Source organism: Humulus lupulus, chromosome 4, assembly GCF_963169125.1.
Source record: "Humulus lupulus chromosome 4, drHumLupu1.1, whole genome shotgun sequence".
Lineage (NCBI taxonomy): Eukaryota > Viridiplantae > Streptophyta > Magnoliopsida > Rosales > Cannabaceae > Humulus > Humulus lupulus.
In genome coordinates, this window is record NC_084796.1 from 123,542,069 (window position 1) to 123,550,947 (window position 8,879).

Genomic DNA, 8,879 nt, shown 5'->3' on the forward strand with positions numbered 1-8,879 from the left:
CAATTCCTGTTTCATGGCTTCGAGCCATAGTTCCTTTTCAGGGCTAGCCATTGCCTGTTTGAAATACAATGGATCATCATCACTAGTGTCACCAACAACCATATTGGTTTCACCATCCAAACCATAGCGAACTTGGTTTCTAGAAACCCTCCCACTACGACGAGGCTCCGTGACTGTTTGCTCAGGAACAATGGTACTTTCTTCATTTAAATCGACTTGCGTCGGTTGTACATGAAGAGTGGGAATTTCATCATCAACACGCGTTGATGACGATGGAACATTGGTTGGAGTCAATTCTTTAACCATCTCCTCTAAAACTACTTTGCTGCGAGGTTTAAAGTTCTGGACATAGTCATTTTCCAGAAAAGTAGCATTTGTAGAAGTAAACACTTTCTTTTCTGAATGACTGTAGAAAAGTCCACCCCGAGTACCTTTAGGATAGCCAACAAACATGCAAACTTCAGTTCGCAGTTCTAGCTTTCCCTCCTTTTTCCTCAGGACGTGAGCGGGACACCCCCAGATTCTATAAAGGCGTAAACTAGGTTCACGACCATTCCAGCGTTCTAAAGGTGTGTTTGGGGATTGATTTTGACGGCACAACATTGAGAATGTCATTTGCGGTTTCAATTGCATGTCCCCAGAACAAAGATGGTAGAGTTGAGTAACTAAGCATGCATCTAACCATTTCCAATAAAGTTCTGTTTCGGCGTTCCGCTACACCATTTTGTTGCGGAGTACCTGGGGCAGTAAGTTGTGATAAAATCCCAAGTTTAGTTAAATGATCTTGGAACTGCATATCCAAATATTCTTCACCCCTATCAGATCGCAAGATCTTTAACCTTTTACCTAATTGGTTCTGAGCCATTGTTAGGAATTCCTGAAACTTTGAAAATGTTTCTGATTTCCTATGCATTAGGTAAAGACATGAGTATCTAGAGTAATCGTCAATAAAAGTGACGAAATACGCAAAACCACCACTGGCTTGTATATTCAAAGGTCTACAAACATCTGAATGCACAAGACCAAGTGGTTCTTTGGCCCTATCGCCCTTTGCAGAGAATGGACGCTTGGTCAGTTTGCCTTCTAGACAAGATTCACAGACAGGTAATTCACCTAAGGTGAGTTCCCTCAAAGGTCCGTCATTTGTAAGTCTTTGAATCCTATCATAGCCAATGTGACCTAGTCTCAAGTGCCATAAATACGTCATATTATTGTTATCGATATTTTGACGTTTATTAGTCCTAGGTTTAGCTACTTTGAATAAATCATTGTTAAGAGCGAGGGGTTCGTTAGGTCGCAGAATATAAAGCTCGTTTTCCAAACATGCAATACACAATTGTGATCCATTAAAAGAAATAGATATTTTAAAACTTGTGAAAGTCATAACAAATCGTTCTAATTGCAACATGGAAATTAAAATTAAATTTCTACTAAAATCCGGAATAAAAAATACATCTTTTAAAATTAAGTATTTATTTCCGAACTTCAGACGAGCTATTCCTCTAGCTTGGACCTTAACGAACGCTCCGTTCCCAACTCTAAGCTTTAAGCCGCCTTCGTTCACTTCCTCCCACTATTCAAGAAGCTGTAAAGAGTTACAAACATGGTTAGTAGTTCCAGAATCCATAATCCAAATGGAGTTATCATTCTCTAAAACACATGTTTCTAAGATAAATGAACTATAATCATTTCCTTTGTTTTTATCTGCTAGAAACTTGGGGCAATCTTGTTTCCAATGCCCCTTCTCTTTGCAGTGAAAGCACTTATCTTTACCTTTCTTGTTTTTCTTGTTCTTCCCCTTAGGCGTCTATGCACTTGGTTGTCCACTCGTCTTTGCAGCCTTTGCAGGCTTGGGGTTGTTTATTTGTCCACCTTTCCTCTTGTTTCTAGCTTTCGAAGACGAAGCTGGGTTAGCTTCAGCCTTAGCTAGATGAGCAGCAACATCACTAGTCTTATTTTCACCTCCTTTACTAGGTCCACTCATGATAGGTTCAATAATCTGAAGCTCGTTCATGAGCTGCGTTAGACCATAGTTGAGTTGAGCACGAACGTGCAGACACGATGCCATCCAAGAACTCACGGTGCCATCACGTACGTGTGGAGACGGTGTTATCCAATCATTTACGGTGCTATCAAGAACGTGCAGAGACGATGCTCATTCTAGGGATACCTCAATCATGACGAACTCGGAGTTGTCACCAATCAACTTTATGTTGGTATTCTGCTTCCAATTAAGGAAGTTTTTTTCTAGTGAGTTTCTCCACCGAAAGTTGAGAAAGGATGGGAGTAGACACAAACACTACTTACCTTAAAACTACAAATTATCAATAAAATCGAAATCAATCACATTTGCTCAATAAAACTTCTATTCACACAAATTTCAAGAAATAGCACAACATATACCAAAAATATGTAAGATATGAGAAAAAATACCAAAAACAATCATATCTCTATTTCTTTAGGTTTTTAACTAATCTATGATATCCTTGTCCCGGTTGGCGAGAGTCAAAAATACCACTAGTTAAATAGAGTTGTAAACTCATTTAATAATGGACACCATTATTAACAACCTAATATTCGATCAAAATAAGAAAACAAAATCTCTTATTTTATGAGCTAGACCCACAGTTTCAATAATCATAGATTTAGTTCTAGTAGTCACCGTAGGGGTGAGTCTGGTAGAATTTGACCTATAATTATCTATCTTTCGAAATCTAACATTGTCAAAATAACTAATGAACACCTTCCGTAGGGGGACGAATCAAAGCGCCTCGAGGCCCCATTAAGCTATTGACTATGTTAAACCAACGGTGGAGATCGAATAAAATTCTTAAAATAAGCTCATTATAAAATTAAAATTAATATTTTTATTATTTATTTTTAGAAAATTAATGACTATGGTTTTCCAAAAAAAAATTAAACAGATTAAATTTTTTAAAACCAAAGTCCTATAATTTCTTATTAATTCTAAAGTGTCACATTGAAACAAATTCAATTAATTTAGAATTAATTTGTTGCTAATCAATATTTAGGTTTAACTAATATAATGAACCTATACAATTAAGTCCAACTCAGGTAAATGGGCCTTAACAATTGGGCTTGTATGGAGGAGGGCTGGGTCCAGTATGTCGTTCCCACTACAAAAGCCCCCTATCTTCCATACAAGGTCCAAAAGACAAGAATTTAAACCTTCGTTTTATTAATTGTTATTAATTGATTAGGCCCACTATAGTCATGCAAAGCAAATGGGCCTTCACAAGTGGAATCACCCACAAGAGAGGAATTTAAACTTTACATTTTCTAATGGGCCCAAATAAAACCTATCATTTTTATGAATATTTTATTTGGCAAAATACCATATATCTAACAAACATGTGGGCCACTATATGCATCTAAGCCCAATTGCAAAAATACCACATATAGTGCAAACAGACATGTTATAATTGGATGGGCCTAATCATGTTACTATATGAGTAATTCTATGAATTTATGCAAAAATACCACAATTTATTTCATTTGCAAAAATACCACAACTAATTATCTAGAATTTATCAAAAAAAAATTCAAATTAATTAAATTTTTACAAAAAATAAGTCAATTTAAATAAAATTTATCAACAATTAACAATAGTTAATTTAAATTTCATTTATCAACAATCAACTTGGTTTTAGGTTAATTTGAAAAAAAAAATATTAATTTAATTTAAATAGGATTTATCAACAATTAACCAAAGTTAATTTAAATCCCATTTATTAAAAAAATATTTTATTAATTGGCTGAAAAAAAAATGATATTTTTCAAAATTTAACCAATTTTAAATTTTAAAATCAATATCTAAATTATTTTCCAAAAATATCTTGTGTTGTTACAACTATTATATAATATTTTAACATTTAAAAATAATAAAATACAAATAGTTATAACAACCCTAAAATATCTCAAATAGTTAAACAAATTCAAATATCCATAAAAATATCTAACTAACAATATTCAAATTTCAAATAATTTAAATATTAAAAACTATAGAATAAAAAGATATTTATATTTTCAAATAAAGATTCAATTAGAATATGAAGAATTTAAATGAAAATATCTTAAATATCTGATATCATAATTCTAATATTTTAATATATTAAAAGATTTAAAATTAAGTTGTTAGTTTATATTTTAAATTTGAATTTGAATCTTTGTAGAAAATATCTAATTATTTAAATCCCAACTAACAAAAACATCTTTATTTAAAAAAAATTAAATGATGAAACAAAGAAGATATTTTTGGTTTTGATAATAAATAATAAAATTTCACAATTTTAATTTTCTTTATTTTTCAAAAAAAAAATTAAAAAAAATTCTGGATGAACAGTACCCGAATCGGGGTACTGTTCACCCGTGTACTTTGGCTGGTGTCGCGCGCGCACATGGAGGGAAGCACACAGGCGCGCGCGTGCGGGGCGCACGTTGGGCACTGGTGGGGTGTGCGCTGGCGGGGCGCGCGCGCATGGCAGCCAGAACAAAACATAACAAAAAAAATTTTTGTGCAATTTTTTCAACCAAAATAATTTTCTAATTAATTTTTAACATGTTTTACACAAAATAAAGCATATATAAAAATTAATAGCATAGAAAACACAACAAAATAACCTAAAAATTGCTAAAATTCACATAAAATCAATATGCTTCATAAAAACATGAAAACCATCCAATTATTCAAACATATCAAATAATCCAATTTTAAACATGTTCATGCATGAAAATAAAGATTACCAAAGGCTCTGAGGCCAGTTGTTGGAAAAAGCTTATACAGGATCTTTATTTATTTTCATGTATATCAAATATTAAACAAATTAATACGAGATAGCCTAAAACATGTTTCTAAAATTGAATTCAAAGAGAAACAAATAATATAATACTTACAGTATACGCAACGGAATTAAGAGTCCTTCCTTCAGTTTCTCTAACTCTTGTATCCTTTCTGTCGCAGAGTATTATCAAGAAACTGAACCGATCTTCTATTTTCTTCACGATCTTCCAATGTATCCTTAGAACCACCTAGACTAGTGTGGGCAATTCTCAACACATGAGATAGATATAGAGAGAAGAAGAGAAAATAACAAAGTGGCTTAGAAAGGGACTTGTGTTTAGAGAGAATATAAAACTATCAAAAAATCTGACTTGTGCCTTATCTGTCGTCTCTAAAATCTTCTCTCTAAGCACTCCTTTTATAGACTCAATTAGGCCATTTAATTTAATTAAAAAATCAACAAAATAACATCCATTTTGAAGCCCTAGGTCGAAATTATCATGGGCTATAGGCCCGTAAAATTTCTCATTTGATTATAAGCCCATCGGACTTAAAATCAAGGCATGTATTATTTTCTATTGATTTAATTAATTAAATAATTATTTAAATCCTTTATCAAATTAATTATTTATAATTTGAACCTTGATTTAAATTTATTTATTAATTTAGATACCAATTTATCTTAATTAATAAATCTGCCATAATTTCTCTTTTCTTCTCAAAATTACACAACTCTGTGAAACTATCCAAAATTGACCTGGTCAACTTTGACAATTCTAATTGATAATTAAATCAATTAATTGAGACTATCTAGATGATTTTATCCAAGGTACAATGGGGACCATGGGCCTCTGAAATCAAGCTCCAATAAGTTATCATAAATCTAACAAATAAATTTACTAACTTATTAATTCCTCATGACTCCACTATAGACTTGGAATTGCACTCTTGAATTCATAGAACGCTCTATAACAAATATAGATACGCTATTAATTATCCATTGTTACAACCATAATTGTCACTCAATCCTCTATAGACAGTCTACAATGAGATAGGACTAAAATACCGTTTTACCCCTCATTGTATTTTATCCTTAAAACACTTAGTTCCTTGTAAATGATATTTCAGTAAACTAATTTAATTACTGAAATGAGATCTCTATCATTTATCACCTTGAACCAAACTAAAAGGAAACCATCGTTTCACTTCTTCATCAGAAGCTATAGATGTTCATATCTATGATTAACACTCCCACTTAATTATACTACCGAGTTCCCAAGATGTAAGTATGGGCTAGTCCGTAGGGTAAGCTGGTAACGAACAAGTCAAAGAACTCAAATAATACAATCAGTTAGAATACTAACCACTCAGAATTGAGATTGAATTGACCTATGGTCAACTATATGATATGACTAGAATAGATAATAACGGTATGTTTACTTATCTTATCAACTGTCAATATCGGTCCTGTCCGATGTAACAAATACATCTGATCTTATCTACTTTGCTAATGTTCTGGAAAGAACATAACACTGTAATGTGTAAGTAGATCATATCGTAGATTGGCAAGTCAGTGTAAATCCGGTGCACTGACTAATCTTAGGACTAACTTATTTTCGAACATATAATCATATTTATATTCCACTGTGATTACGTCACTATAAATAAGATTAGCTATATGCTCGGGATTTAATAGAAGTTTATATTAAACAAATAATCATGAAAATAAAACATGGGAGCAAAGTGATTGACCAAGTCAAAAAATGATTTCTATTCTTTTATTGATAATAAAATGTGATTACAAAGAATTTGGGTTTTAATTAGGGCATAAAACCCCAACAGGTCCCCCCTCTAGGATGATATGTAGCGTAGCAAGGCGGCTACCCTAGAGGAGTTCATAAGGAAGGCACAAGGATTCATCAATTGGGAAGAGGCCCAAATTCAGGCGTTCGAATGGCAGCCGGCACCTCAGCCCAATGGCCAAACGTATCCAGGATACGGGGTGCAGTTTCCAATGCAGCAATACCTCGCTCCATCGCTTGCCTCAGGATCGGCGGCCGCACCCGGGATGACCTTCACCACACCCACGGTGTACGGTCCTGCCACTTCCGGATATGCCCCGGTCCAGTCTGACCTTTTTTCTGGATATGGATACGCACTTGGTCGGGTAAAGCCCAGCCCCCGTCGGAGCCCAGCCGTCCCAAGCAGGGAAGCTGAGGCAAATGTAAACCCCTCCCGGGGAAGAGATTCGGCAAAGGCCAAAACCAGTCTGAGCCGACTAAGAAAGGCAAGAGGGGCTACGAACCCCAGTATTCGGAGTACACCAACTTGGTCGACACCAGGGCGAACATCTTCCTGGCCACCGAAAGAGCGGTTCATTACCGGAAGCCTACCCCCATGTTTAAAGGAGGAAGGAATCTGAGAGATACCAACAAATGGTGCGCTTACCATAAGGATGTGGGCCACACGACTAAAGAGTGCCGACAGCTCAAGGACGAGATCGAGAATTTGGTCATGTTGGGGCATCTCCACCAGTGGGTCAGGATGCCCGTGGGAGTCCCGGGCCTATCAGCAGTCCCCGAACAATCCACGGTCTTGGGTGCACCCGGAGCATATCCCCCTTAGGGAGGATATACAAAGGGTCTGGCAGCACAGGCCCCTCAAGGGGTCCCCGCTATGCAAGCATCCGGACCTGGAGTGCCTTATCCATCCGAGACGGCACCCCCCCCCCCCCCCCCCCGAGTGGATGGCCATGTGGCCACCATCTCGGGCAGGCCTCATCTGGGAGGGTCGTCCAGGAATGATCAGAAATGCTACATTAGCGAGCTCGACCATGATCAGGCGATTTGCGCTTTGGTCCAAGCCCCGACTCAGCGCCAGAGGTTGATGAACCTCCCTATCACCTTCACGGAAGACGACGACCCTAACATCCACTTCCCGCATCATGACCCTCTGGTCATAGACGCCCAGATCGCCAATAAACTGGTGTCTCAGGTGCTGGTGGACGACGGAAGCTCCGTCAACATTCTGTTCAAGCCCGCCTTTCCCACGATTGGCTTGACCGAAGCTGATTTGGCGTCATGCCCAACCCAGATCTACGGCTTCAACGGGGACGCGATACTCCCCATGGGAAAAACCCCGTTGCCCGTAACATTGGGGAGCGAGTTGCAACTCTCATTCAAGTTCTGAACGGTCGTAGTAGTGGACTGCCCCACTGCTTACAATGTCATTTTCGGTCGGCCCGCATCGGTCGAGTTCAGAGCTATCACCTCCATCCGTCATCTTTGCATGAAGTTCCATTGCGATAACGGAGAGGTGGGAACAGTCGGGGAGATCAGAAGAGCGCCCAAAAATGTTACCACGTGTCCGCCCGACCAATCTACATGGTCCGGGAGGAACCCTTTGAGGGAATCATCGGCCCGGTTCTACCTCCTCCAGCAAGAAGAATTGTTCAGGAGGAGGATGAGCTAGACCTGAGGATAGGAGACGACCACATCCTGAAGCCCATGGACGAGATTGAGGAGGTGTGCATTAGTGACACTGACCCGACCAGGGTAATCCAAGTCGGGAAAAATCTGCCAGCAGAGGTCTGGGTCGCCATTGTCACCCGGGTAATGGAGAACCATGATGTCCTAGCCTGGTCTCATTCGAATATGACGGGGATCGACTGTAACATCATCTGCCATGCCTTGAACATCAACAAAGATGCAACCCCGGTCTAGCAAAAACGAAGGCCCTTAGGAATGGAGAGGGCCGAGGCCCTCAAGTTGGAGGTCGAAAAGCTGTCGTCGATCAACTTCATCCACGAAGCTATATACCCTGTATGGCTAACCAACCCAGTTCTGGTACCAAAGCCGAACGGGCATGCATCAATTTCACATATCTCAACAAGGCTTGCCCTAAAGATTGTTTCCCGCTTCCCTGGATCGATCAGATGGTGGATGCGACGTCCGGGTACGAGATCTTGAGTTTCATGGACGCTTACTCCGGATACAATCAGATCTCTATGCATGTAGCAAACCAGTAGCATACCAGTTTCCAAACTGACAAAGGGATATACTGCTACATCGTCATGCCT